This window comes from Nomascus leucogenys, chromosome 15 (assembly GCF_006542625.1).
Source record: "Nomascus leucogenys isolate Asia chromosome 15, Asia_NLE_v1, whole genome shotgun sequence".
In the NCBI taxonomy this organism is placed as follows: Eukaryota; Metazoa; Chordata; class Mammalia; order Primates; family Hylobatidae; genus Nomascus; species Nomascus leucogenys.
The window spans coordinates 23,902,317-23,914,391 of record NC_044395.1 but is presented as its reverse complement, the minus strand read 5'-3'; positions in this window follow the sequence as shown (position 1 = coordinate 23,914,391).

Here is a 12,075-nt window from a genome sequence, read left to right as displayed (position 1 = left end):
TCACCATGATGTCTTGGGCCAGTTGGTAATCGCTGTAATTTCTAACAAATGTAAAATGTTTTTGCGTAATTACAGTGTTTAAGAGGGTCTTTTGCAGTTGTCTGACCCTTTCTGAGAATTCCAATCAGAACATCCATCTGCTGCCAGTTAGTTTTCTAAAATCCAGCACTGATTATAACACCTTGGCTCACAAAACCCTTTGTTGGCTACTACAGTGGCTACAGAAAGAAAACCCAACATCATTCGCTTGGCTTGCATGACCCTATATTACAGGACCCCACCTCCCTTTGGGAGTTCATCTTTCCCAGGTCCCTCCATATATTTTACATTCTAGTCACACTGTATAACGTACCATTCTCTAAACACATCTTATCCTTTCAAGCATCTATATTTTTCCCTATCTCTGCCATGTACCTGAATTTCCTACTTCTTTAACCATCTTTGCCTAATGCAACATTACTCATTCTTCAACACTCAGTATTCCAGTATCTTTAGTGCTGGAAAAGCTAATGGGGACTTTAAGCTAGTGCAGCCCTCTAAGTGTTAGTCCAAGGCAGTTGAACTTTATCTCAAAGCAACAGATTTTGAGTAGACAGATGGTACATAAAAGCAGTGTTCAGTGAACAAGTTAAGATAAACTAAGAGTCCCAAGGACCAGGAAATGTTGATATTCACATACTAGCCAATTATAAGGAAAAGTCATCAGCTCCAGGTTTCCTGGCGGATACCAGATATTCCCATTTTTTTCCTCCTATCTGATATTTACACTATTAACATGGTGTTCTGCTCGCCACACTGCTGGCCAGCTGTAAACTTCTGTTGGACGCAGCAATCCAGACAGATAGAAGTGCTTCTTAAATCATCAGGCCCTTCTTATGTCAGCTTTGATTTCTCAGGTTGCCACATTCATGACATCTGCCAAGATTTCCTAATCAGCCAACTGCAAACCAGCTTCATGCTGAAAATGAAAATCCGAATGAAAGCAGGCTTACTCAACACCTCAGTGATTTAAGAAAATCAGGCAATCTTTGTAGTCCATCTATGTCATTTTTATTTGTAGTTTTTGTAAATGGAAGAATAGGAGGGTTGAAAGATAAAAATAAAATCACTTGGAAAAGTTAGCTTAAACTTGAAAATCACTTGTTCTTGCAGTCATTGCATTATACTGTGATAAATAAAAGCCAGTAATTTCCAATTGACAACATAATTGAAAACTAATACAATAACAAGGACGTTAAATGAATGCATATGCATTAGATACAAAAAGATCTGATGTTATATAAAAGAAAAATGAAAACTTTTCAATTAAGAGAACTGCTTTCAAGAGATCCAAATTGTTTTAGTGTTCAAGTAAACGTCTCTGGAAAGAAATCCAGCTTAAATGGATGTATTTTCCTCAGGCCATGTGATTTGTAATTAACTTCAGAATTTCCAGTTGCTCTTCCTGGCTTGTATTCTCTTTTCACATATCAGAGTTATCTGTTATAACTCAACAGAGAAGGGAAACGACGCCTTGCCTTCTCATGCAAGAGCTAGGAACTTTTTCTTGTCTCTTTGCTTCAATTACCCACCTAGGGAAAAGTTATCTTACTTCTTTGTAGGCATCATTGGGCTGTTAAATACAACACTTTTTAAAAAGTTAAGAAAAAAATGCAATGCTTAAATTTAGTTTAACAGTTTACAGTTTCTGACTTCCCCACTCCCCCTCCCACTCAAAAAGTGGGTTGTTTAATAGAATCTCGTTGGAGTTTCTGTAAACAGGTTTGCACATGTGGCTCCTGCATGGGAAGGCTTCCTGGGATTGTGATATTTAAAAATGGTTTACAAACGGTGGGGCATGGTGGAGCATAGCTGTAATCCCAGCACTTTGGGAGGCTGAGGCGGGCAGATCACAAGGTTGAGAGATCAAGGCCATCCTGGCCAACTTATGCTGAAACCCTGTCTCTACTAAAAATACAAAAATTAGCTGGGCATGGTGGCATGCACCTGTAGTCCCAGCTACTGAGGAGGCTGAGGTAGGAAAATTGCATGAACCCAGGAGGCAAAGGTTGCAGTGAGGAGAGATCGTGCCACTGCACTCCAGCCGGGCAACAGAGCAAGACTCCATCTCAAAAAAAGAAAAAAAAAATGGTTTATAAATTAAACAGAATGTGACCACCCTTCCCTAGCCTCTCAAAGATTAGCAGATGTGCCTGCACATATATTTTTTCTTTGTGGGGTGGGGGGTGGGCGGTGTTTCTATTTTTAAATATTAGAATTTAATATGAATTTTGTTATTGCAAACCACCTCAACTCCTTGTGGGAAATAGTAGGGTTATACATTATCAATAAGTCATATGTGCATATTAGGATGTTGGAAAATAGTAGCATCTCACTCAACGACCTCCAAGGAAGTTTCCAAATGGAGTCTGTAGCTCTCTCCCAGGGGGCTTAGGTGAGAGCCGGAGTGGTTTCAGGTGGATGCCACATGATTTCCTGCTTCTTGCCTTCTGGCCCTGATAGGGCTTTGCTGGAGATCTCCCTTGGTTAAAAACTAACTTCCTGTAAGCATTTAAAGGAGCTTTCAATACATTGACATCCACCACTTGAAGGGAGAAGGTGAGAGAGAAGGAGGTCAGAACAGAAAGAAGGCTTCCCTTTGAGGACTTGGTTTGACAGTTGGCAGGGAGTTCTCTGCTGCAGAGGGTCACAACCCTAAGCTCTGCTTTGTGTTAGGGAGTCATGGCCAAGGTTTGTTAAAACAAAGCCACACACCACATCCTAGTGCCAAACGGGCAGGAGCTCTGGCCTGTTGCAAATGAAATCATTAGGAATTCCTTTGGAGTAAGAGTTACAGCCCTAGAGCTCTCTGTTGCTAAGCAAATGCAGATGTCTAATTGTGCATGTTGTTGTCTCCCTGAGGCACGGCTTGGAGCATGTCACTTCCCTTTTGAAAATCCTTTAAGGCTACCACCCTCCTTGAACAAAGTCCAACATCTTCAATATCCCTTTCAAAACTCTCCCCATTCTTCTCTATGCACTTTTTCAATCTCAAGCCACAATATTCCAAGTGTGCCAGGTATCCTATTAGCTGCAGGCCTTTGCGCAAGCAGTGACCTCTGCCTGGAATGCACTTCCCACCCCCAGATGTCCTCCAGTTCAAGATCCACTTTTCCCTCAAGGTCTAGCTCAGTGCCAGGCTTTCCCTCTCAGAATTAGTCTTCTCTTCTCACTCTGTTTCCACTCTATTCAAGCTTGTCTAATATCATCATTTTCAGGGACAATTAAAAGTTCAGAAGCTTACATCAAAGACACCTGGGTTCTTCTCCCAGCTCTGCAGCTTGCTAAGTGTGATGTTGAGCAAGATGCTAATCTTCCCTAAACCTCCACTTTCTCCTCTGATAAACAGGAATTATTCTAAAATAGGGTGGTTGTGAGGATTACATCAGAAAATATCAGAAGGAAAGCATTTCCAATCACTCCTGGCACCACAGACAAGTTTGCTATTATTTGTTTCTCTTGATAGGTCGTGCTGATTTGGGGCCATAGTTTATTTGACAGGTATTCCCAAAAGCACTGTGATTCCCACCTGGTATGTGCTAAATGACTTTTTCTTGAATTAAGATATTTGTTGAGTAGATTTACAGTATGAAGCCAGGAAAATCACACCAAACAATGCAAATGGGTGAGGTCTCTGTGCCAGACTCCTTCAACATTTGATTTGGTTCAAGCCCACTGTCAAGGCCTCCAGGCAGATTTCCTGAGGGAACCACACTCTGCTTCTAATCCTGCTGCCTGGAGAGTAGGCAAACACCAGCCTGCTTCCTGGAGTTATCCACACCTTCCCTATCACAACTAAGAAAAATGATAGAGTTAACAAATCCCAAATAGCCCTCCTAAAGATAACTGTACTATTTTTTTCTCTAAAACTAAGTAAGAAAAAAACTGCAAAGAGATGATCTAGAGCAGTGGGTCTCAAACTTTTGGTCTCAGGATCCCTTTACATTTTAAAAAAATATTGAGGACCTCAAAGAGCTGTACTTATGTGGGTTCTATCTAGCTATAGTTCATCGTATTAGAAACTGAAACAATATTTTAAAATATCAATTTATTTTAAAGAAAGCAATAAACATATGTTAACACACATATTTTATGAACAATAGCTACATTTTTTAAAACAAACCAAACAGTGAGAAGATTAGCATGTGTGTGTGTGTATGTGTGTGTGCAAATCTCTTTAATGTCTGGTTTTATAGAAGCCAGGTGGATTTGTATTTCTGGTTTTGCATCGAATCGGTTGTGACCTGTTGTTTTGGTTAATGTATACGAATAAAATTGACTTTATACAAATAAGTCATTAGAAAAAGAAGGACTCAACAAGGACAGCTTCTTAGAGGTTAGTTGCCATGTAGAATCTGAAATATATTAATTAAACTTTGCACTGTTATATTTAAATCCATTGGCCAATCTTGCATTTGAGATGGATCTTTTACCATGAATGATGTTTTTAACATTATGCATTGATCTCTTGGAAAATATTGGTTCCTTGAGTCATACAGACCCTTAAAACAATACATTGTATTATTCAATATATAAAGCGCCATTTTTCAGTATTACCAACAACCTCCTCAGAAAAGTCTCTAAATATGGGGAAGCTGTCAAGCTCAAAGTGGAAAATACAAGTTTCTAATTTTTTTCTTGAAAGCTCAATATTTTGCCATTGGCAATGATTATCAATTGTTTTCCCTGAAATGACTGGCTCACGTGGTTCATCTTGAGCAAACATCCAAGTCTGAAAAATCATGGTTTATCAGTAATTTTTCCCAATAAAACTTATGTTTCATGAACAGAGGCCAGTTCAGCTCACTATGAAAGAACCAATCACACAGTGCTTTACCTTGCAAGATCTATTATATGCCAGTGTGCATACAATACTTTATGTATACATCCCATTTCACCATGCAGAATAGTAAAAAGATACATAATCGAGTTGAGATTTAATAAAATGAATAATTTTTACTGCTTCATCAAGGTCACTTTTAAGCCAAACTGGCATTTTCTTTTTACTTCAAGTACATGACAGTGAAGAACATGTCTCTAGCACATAGCCGACAGTATTCAGCAGAGATGACAGGCTGAAACTAAGGAAGGAAGTCAAAATTGAAAAGATATTCTAAAAGAATATAGATCAAGAGAAATTTCTCCTCCTACACTGGGCCTAGCACAGGTCTTTTTGTCCCTTTGCTTTGAATTTTGTCCTAAGAGGACATGTCCTGTCCTTTTAGGACAGGATAAGGACAAGAGTGATACTTTCAGCTGTGACTTACAGAGTACGGCTGCAGGGCCTATGCCATCTGATATTTCTCTTCAAATTTGGTTACTTTAGAAAGGGACAAAAGCTAGGAACCAGGAGGCAAACTTAATCCTGAAACAAGATCATTAAAACTTTTAAATAGATTCCAGAAGGCTGGGTCTGTCAGCTCTGATGCTTCTTTCCAATCAAAATATTGAAAACAACTTTATTACAATGTTTGAGTTACCGATCCAATTAATAAAATCTCTTCTTGCCTCCTTATGAATTTATTATTTGCAACATGTGTTTTATGAAGTAACACCGGACTTCTTCAAGCCACTGATAAATCCAATGATCTTGTAAAAGGACTGAGCACAGCATGAAATCAAAGGCCACTCTCTGTTCAAAAACAGCAACGATCCCCAGATGATGGCTTTTTTGAGCAAATTTTTTTAGCCTTTGCCTTTGGAACTCACCATCAAAGTCATGGGACTCTGGTTCATGGGCTCACCATTGCACTGGAAAAGTCGATGAACCATATTATCTAAAGTATTGCGGAAAGGTAACTTGCTCCTAGTGGGCTAGGATTGGGCAGACTCCAAAATTGTGCTCTTGAAATATTGAAAAGACTCTTGGAGAAACCATATACAAGTGAAATGAAATGGGAAATCTAAATGAATCTATCCTGACTCAAATTTCATCCTGAACATACAGAATGTATCTATTCTAGAGAAGCTTAGGTCATCAGATGTAATCATGTTATTCCAAGTTAAAAAGAGATGAGTAAATGACTAATAGGCAGAGTACATTTTCTTCTATTCATTCAGGTCAAATAATAGTTCCAGTATCTTTACCCTTGAGCAACAAAAGAAGTCCTGAGTCTATCCTTTTATACTGGAAACATCGTTGAATAAGGAGACAGAGGGCATGAGTTATTTTCTTGGCTTTTAACATTACTAGGTGTGACCTAGGCCAGGTTGCTCTGTCTTTCAGAATGAAATGATCATCAGATTGTTCAGTTCCCCTAATTAACACATATAGCCATCCAGTCTCATTCTCATACCTCAAAGAATCAGAGTTCACCCAAGTAAAATGGATTGTCCTTAAGATCTAGGTAAAAAACGAACGAACAAACAAACAAACAAAAAACGCCTTTAACAGGTGGCACACCCAGCCTGCTTCCAATTTCCAAGCCTGTGGAAATCCAGAGTCTCTCTGAATTCTTGAGGGACTCAGGTTCTCCTGGTATCCTTAACTTCCAGGCACTTTGTTCTCTCACATGCTAGTACTGCCCCTCACCTTACCAGCTGATGGGAATTTCATCCCCACCTTTGCTTTACACACACGCATGCGCACGCGCGCACGCGCGCGCACACACACACACACACACCACATATTTGTAATTTTCAAAAAGTTTAGTGAAGATAATGAAAGTGCCAGGGCCAGGTCAGGGCCCAGAGACTACAGACATTTTTTGGGCTCCTCTCTTAAAGAGACCTGGGTTAGAATTCTGGTCTATCATTTAGTTGCTTGATCTTAGGCAATTTGCTTAATCTCAATGAGTACTCATGTCTAACTTAAAAGACATTACCTCTATTGTAGGATTGCTGTGAGAATAAATGAAATAATGCAACTCAAGTTTCTAAAAAATTTCCAGCCTTCCAAGGTCACCCTCTAAAAATAGATATAAATAATATTGGAAGTTTCACATCTGAGAATATGAAGAACATTAAATATTCCTCCTACTAAGTACAACTAAAACCCCTGGGCATTATGCATAAAACAAACATAATAAGACTTTTAAAGACTGAGTGGGGAGCCTAGACTTCCACCCTTGCAAGGCTGTAATAAGCCACCCCATTACCCTTTCCCAAGGCCGGGAAAAGAACCAAGACTTTCACCATTACTCAACAATGAGGCCACTCAAATTGCAGTGGTGGTGGAGACCACCTGGGAGCTGGAACTCCCAACCCCCACCAGCAGTAATGAAATGATATCTCCCCTCCTCTGCTAGAGCAGTACCAGAAAAAATCAGCTAAAACATGTTTAAATAACATCCAGAGTCTCACATCATAATATGAAAATGTCTAGGTTTCAAAAAAAAAAAATCATTCATCATACCAAGAATCAAGAATATCTCAAACTAATGAGGAAAATGAATCAATAAATGCCAACAGATTGGCAGGGATGTCAGAATTACCTTACAAAGATATTAAAGAAGATATTATAAAATGGTTCTAAAAGCAATTATAAACGTGCTTGGAATAGAGAAAGGCAAAAAGTAGAAAGCCTCAGCAAGTACATAGAAAGTCTTATCAAAGAAACAGAAGATGTAAAGAGGACCCAAGTGAAAATTTTAAAATGGAAACAAATTGCAATGGAAGCAAAAAGCTCAGTGGACGGGCTCAACACTATAATAAATAAGACATAGGAAAGAATTCGTGAACAGTATGATAGAACAATAAAAATTATCTAATCTGAACAATAGGAAGATAACAGACTGAAAAAAGTGAATGAAGCCTCAGAGACCCGTGGGACTATAACAAAAGCTCTAACATCCATGTCAGTGGAGTTCCAGAGAGGGAGGAGAAAGAGAGTGTGTCTAAAAAGGACTCCAAGAAATAATTGCAGAAATTTCTCAAATTTGGCAAGACACATAAATGTACAGATTCAAGAAGCTGAGCAAACTCCAAACAGGGTAAACCTAAATAAATCAATGCCTAGACACATCACAATTAAACTTTTGAAAACTAAAAAAGAAATCTCAAAAACAGCCAATGAAAAAACAAAAACCTTACCTATACAGGAAAAAATAATTCAAATGTCAGTGGATTTCTCATTAGAAACCATGGAGACCAGAAGTAAATGGCACCATATTTTTCAAGCGGTGAAGGAAAAAAAAACAATTGTGAAACCTCTACTTAGTCTCACAATTTACACAAAACATTACTCAAAATGGATCCCAAACTTAAATTCAAAATGTAAAACTATAAAGCTTTTAGAAAAGGCAGGATAAAATCTTGAACGTTTAAGGCTAGGCAAAGATTTCCTAGATTTGAGTCCAAAAGCATGACCCATAAAGGAAAAATAGATAAGTTAGAGTTCATCAAAAGTAAAATATTTGCTCTGCAAAAGAACCTGTTAAGAGTGTGTAAAGACAATATAGAATGGGAGAAAACATTCTGAATTGCGTATCTAACAAAGGACTTGTATCTAGAATATAAAAATAATTCTCAAAACTAAACAATGAAAAAATCCAGTTGGATAATGGGCAAACGATATTTCAGTGAATAATATTTGCCAATGAAAATGGCAAATAAGCAAAGATATTCAATGTCATTAGCCATCAGGAAAATGCAAATTAAAACCACAATCACTGCACACAACCACACAATCTCTGCACACTAGAAGAATGGCTGAAATATATATATATATATATATCTCACACCAAATCGAGGAAATAAAAATAAACTAGATTACTCATAGGTTGCTACTGGGAATTTAAATGGTATAGACATTCTGGAAAACAGTCTCATGATTTCTTTAAAAACTAAACATGCAACTACTACACAACCCAGTAATTTGCACTCCTGGGAAATTATCCCAGAGATATAAAGATTTATGTGCACAAAACCCTATGAATAAATGTCTGAAGCAGGTTTATTTGTAATACCCCAAAACTGGAAACAACCCAGATGTCCTTCAATGAGTGAACAGTTGAACAAATTGTGGTATATCCATGCCATGGAACACTATTCAGCAATAAAAATGAATTATTGATACAACACAACGACCTGGATGAATCTCTAGAGAATTATGTTGAGTGAAAAAAGCCAATTTCAAAGACTATTTGTAGTACGATCCTATGTATATACCATTCTTGAAATGACAAAATTATAGTAGTGGTGAACAAATTAGTGATTACCAGGGGTTAAGGAGAGGATGGGGGCAGCAGGAGGGAAGTGAATGTGACTATAAAGGAACAGATAGCTTGATGGTTTATGTATGCTGGGGGTGGGGGTTTCCTGGGAGATAAAAATGCATTTGCTTTTACCTTAGGTAAATCCATGCAGTCTTTTATGATTTCTGCCTTTAAAGTTCTCCTTAGAAAAATATATAGCACACACTGAGATTATATAGTAAAAGCCACCTTCTATTTTCTTCTATCACTTTTATGGTTTTGTTTTTCACTTTTAACTCAATCTCTTTGTACACTGGGGATGGTAGATATGATGGGAGGTAGGATTCTATTTGATTTTTTTTTCAAATGTAGACTTAGCTCTTCTAATACCCTTGAATAGAATGGGAGAAAATATTTGCAAACCACCTATCTAACAAAAGACTAGTATCTGGAATATATAAAGAATTCTTAAAACTGAACAGTGAAAAAAATAATTCAGTTGGATAATATGTAAAAGACATTTCAATGAAGAATGTATACAAATATACAAATAAGTACATGAAAACATGTTCGTGTGCTTTTATCACTAATTTGAGATAGCATCTGATCATTCAAACAATTCTTACATTTACTTATACTGTGCATATTTGGTCTTTTATATCTGTCTCCTTTACATTTTTATTTATCCCTGTGTGTAAGAATCACTGTCATAAGGCATTTAGGGCCAAGACAATGTTCCCAGTGAGAATTACTAGTCACCTACCTTGCTATCCATGAACTCACTAGCTGGGTAAACTTTGACAAGTAGAGGTCTCTGAACCTCAGTTTATATACCTATAAAATAGAGCTAAAATACAATTCTAACTATTATATGTAGCATACTGAGATCCTCTTTCTTCAAAAGCTTACTAAGGCAAAATTTTGTAAGAAGTTATGATTACCTTGTTTAGCCCTTCCAAGCACCAACATCTTGTTATTAATAATCTTAAAAAAAAAAACTTTTGAATTTTGAGATAGTTTTGGATTTATAGAAGAGGTATAAAAATGGTACAGATAGTTCCAATATATCTTTCACTCAGCTTCTTCTTATGGTAACATCCTATGTAACCATAGGACAATTATCAGAACTAAGTAACCCCAGTACAATACTAATGTCTAAACTATAGACTTTATTAAGATTTCACCGTATTTTTCTACTAAGGTCCATTTACAATTCCATGATCCAATTCGGGATCCCATACTGCATTTACTTGTCATGCCTCCTTAGTGTTCTCCAACCCGTGACAGTTTCTTAGTCTTTCCTTGTTTTTTATGACCTTGACACTTTTGAAGAGCACTGCTCAGTTATTGTGATAATATCCCTTTTCTCTCAAAATAGTTATTTTCTAAATCAATAGCATATCATTGGGTTCCATTTTGTTTTTCCAACAGCTTTATTAAAATATAATTGACAAATTGAAATTTTATATATTCATCACCTCACCTGGTTACCACTTGTGCATGTGAGAACATTTAAATCTATTCTCTCCACAAATTTCAAGTATATGACATATTTATTACTATGCTCCCCATGCTGTACATTAGGTCTCTAGAACTTATTCTTTCCTACATATGGGTGTGGCTGGTAGACACATAGAACTAAAAGCACCACTTTTTTTTTTTTTGAGACAGAGTCTCGCTCTGTCATCCAGGCTGCAGTGCAGTGTTGCGATCTCGGCTCACTGCAACCTCCGCCCCCTGAGTTCAAGCGATTCTCCCACCTCAGCCTCCTGAGTAGCTAGGAGTACAGGCATGCACCACCACACGCAGCTAATTTTTGTAGTTTTAGTAGGGACAGGCTTTCACCATGTTGGACAGGCTGGTCTCAGACTCCTGGCATCAAGTGATCTGCCCATCTTGGACTCCCAAAGTGATGGGATTACAGATGTGAGCCACTGCACCCAACCTAAAAGCACCACTTGATACTGATCTTTCCTACTGGTGGAGTTGGGATTCCAGGGTCTTAATTTTTATTTGTGCATTTTGGTTTCTACAGGCAAAATGAAAGGTAGGCCAAAAGTTTCAAGTTGTTTCCTAAAAGAAGAAGAAAAACGATGTGACTCTCTGCTCCTCTCTCCCCACACAACTGGAAAGGGTTAGCTTAGGACCATGAGTGAAACTTCCACACTTCCTTAATTTCATACATTATGCATAGTTACTATTAGCACATGTGCTTCCAATCACCCCCATCTTACAAACAGTGCAAATGTGGGTGCTAAGAGAATTGAACCTGCCAAACATATTTGACATCACAGTGCCCTTGGAAAAGCTATCCGCTAAACCCAGATATATATGTACATCTCAGCAGTTCTATTTTATTAAACTCACAACATTTCCACCCAATTTAAACTCACTGTGATAGCACACGTCGTGACGGATTTGGGTGGTGGTTTCCTTTCCAGTTGGCTCTAAGAATATTGTATTAAGCCAGACCACAATCAGATGCCAAGCCCATGATTAGCTTTCTCTTTCCACTTGGGTTGCTTTTGTTTTTTGAGCAGATATGTAGTGCTGGATACAGCCATTTGTGGGTGGGCTGAGGATGGGTTCTGTTAAAAGAGATGTGATAATGGCTGTGAAAATCCATTTTAAGTGCTGCAACCCTTGTTACTTTAAACGTTATCTGTGAATTTCCTGCTAAGGGTTGCATTTCTGTAATAGAGATTGCAAACCGGTGGCCCCTGGGCCAAATATGGCTCACAGATGTGTTTTATTTGGCCAGCTCAGTGTTATAAAAGCATCTGAATTTGTGGCCAATATTTACATATTAAGAGATTCTACACAAAAATCTAGATTTCGGTCTTCTCATGAGAAACTCGATGTGACCACATTGGGCCCACTTTTCCATGTGGCAACAATTGGC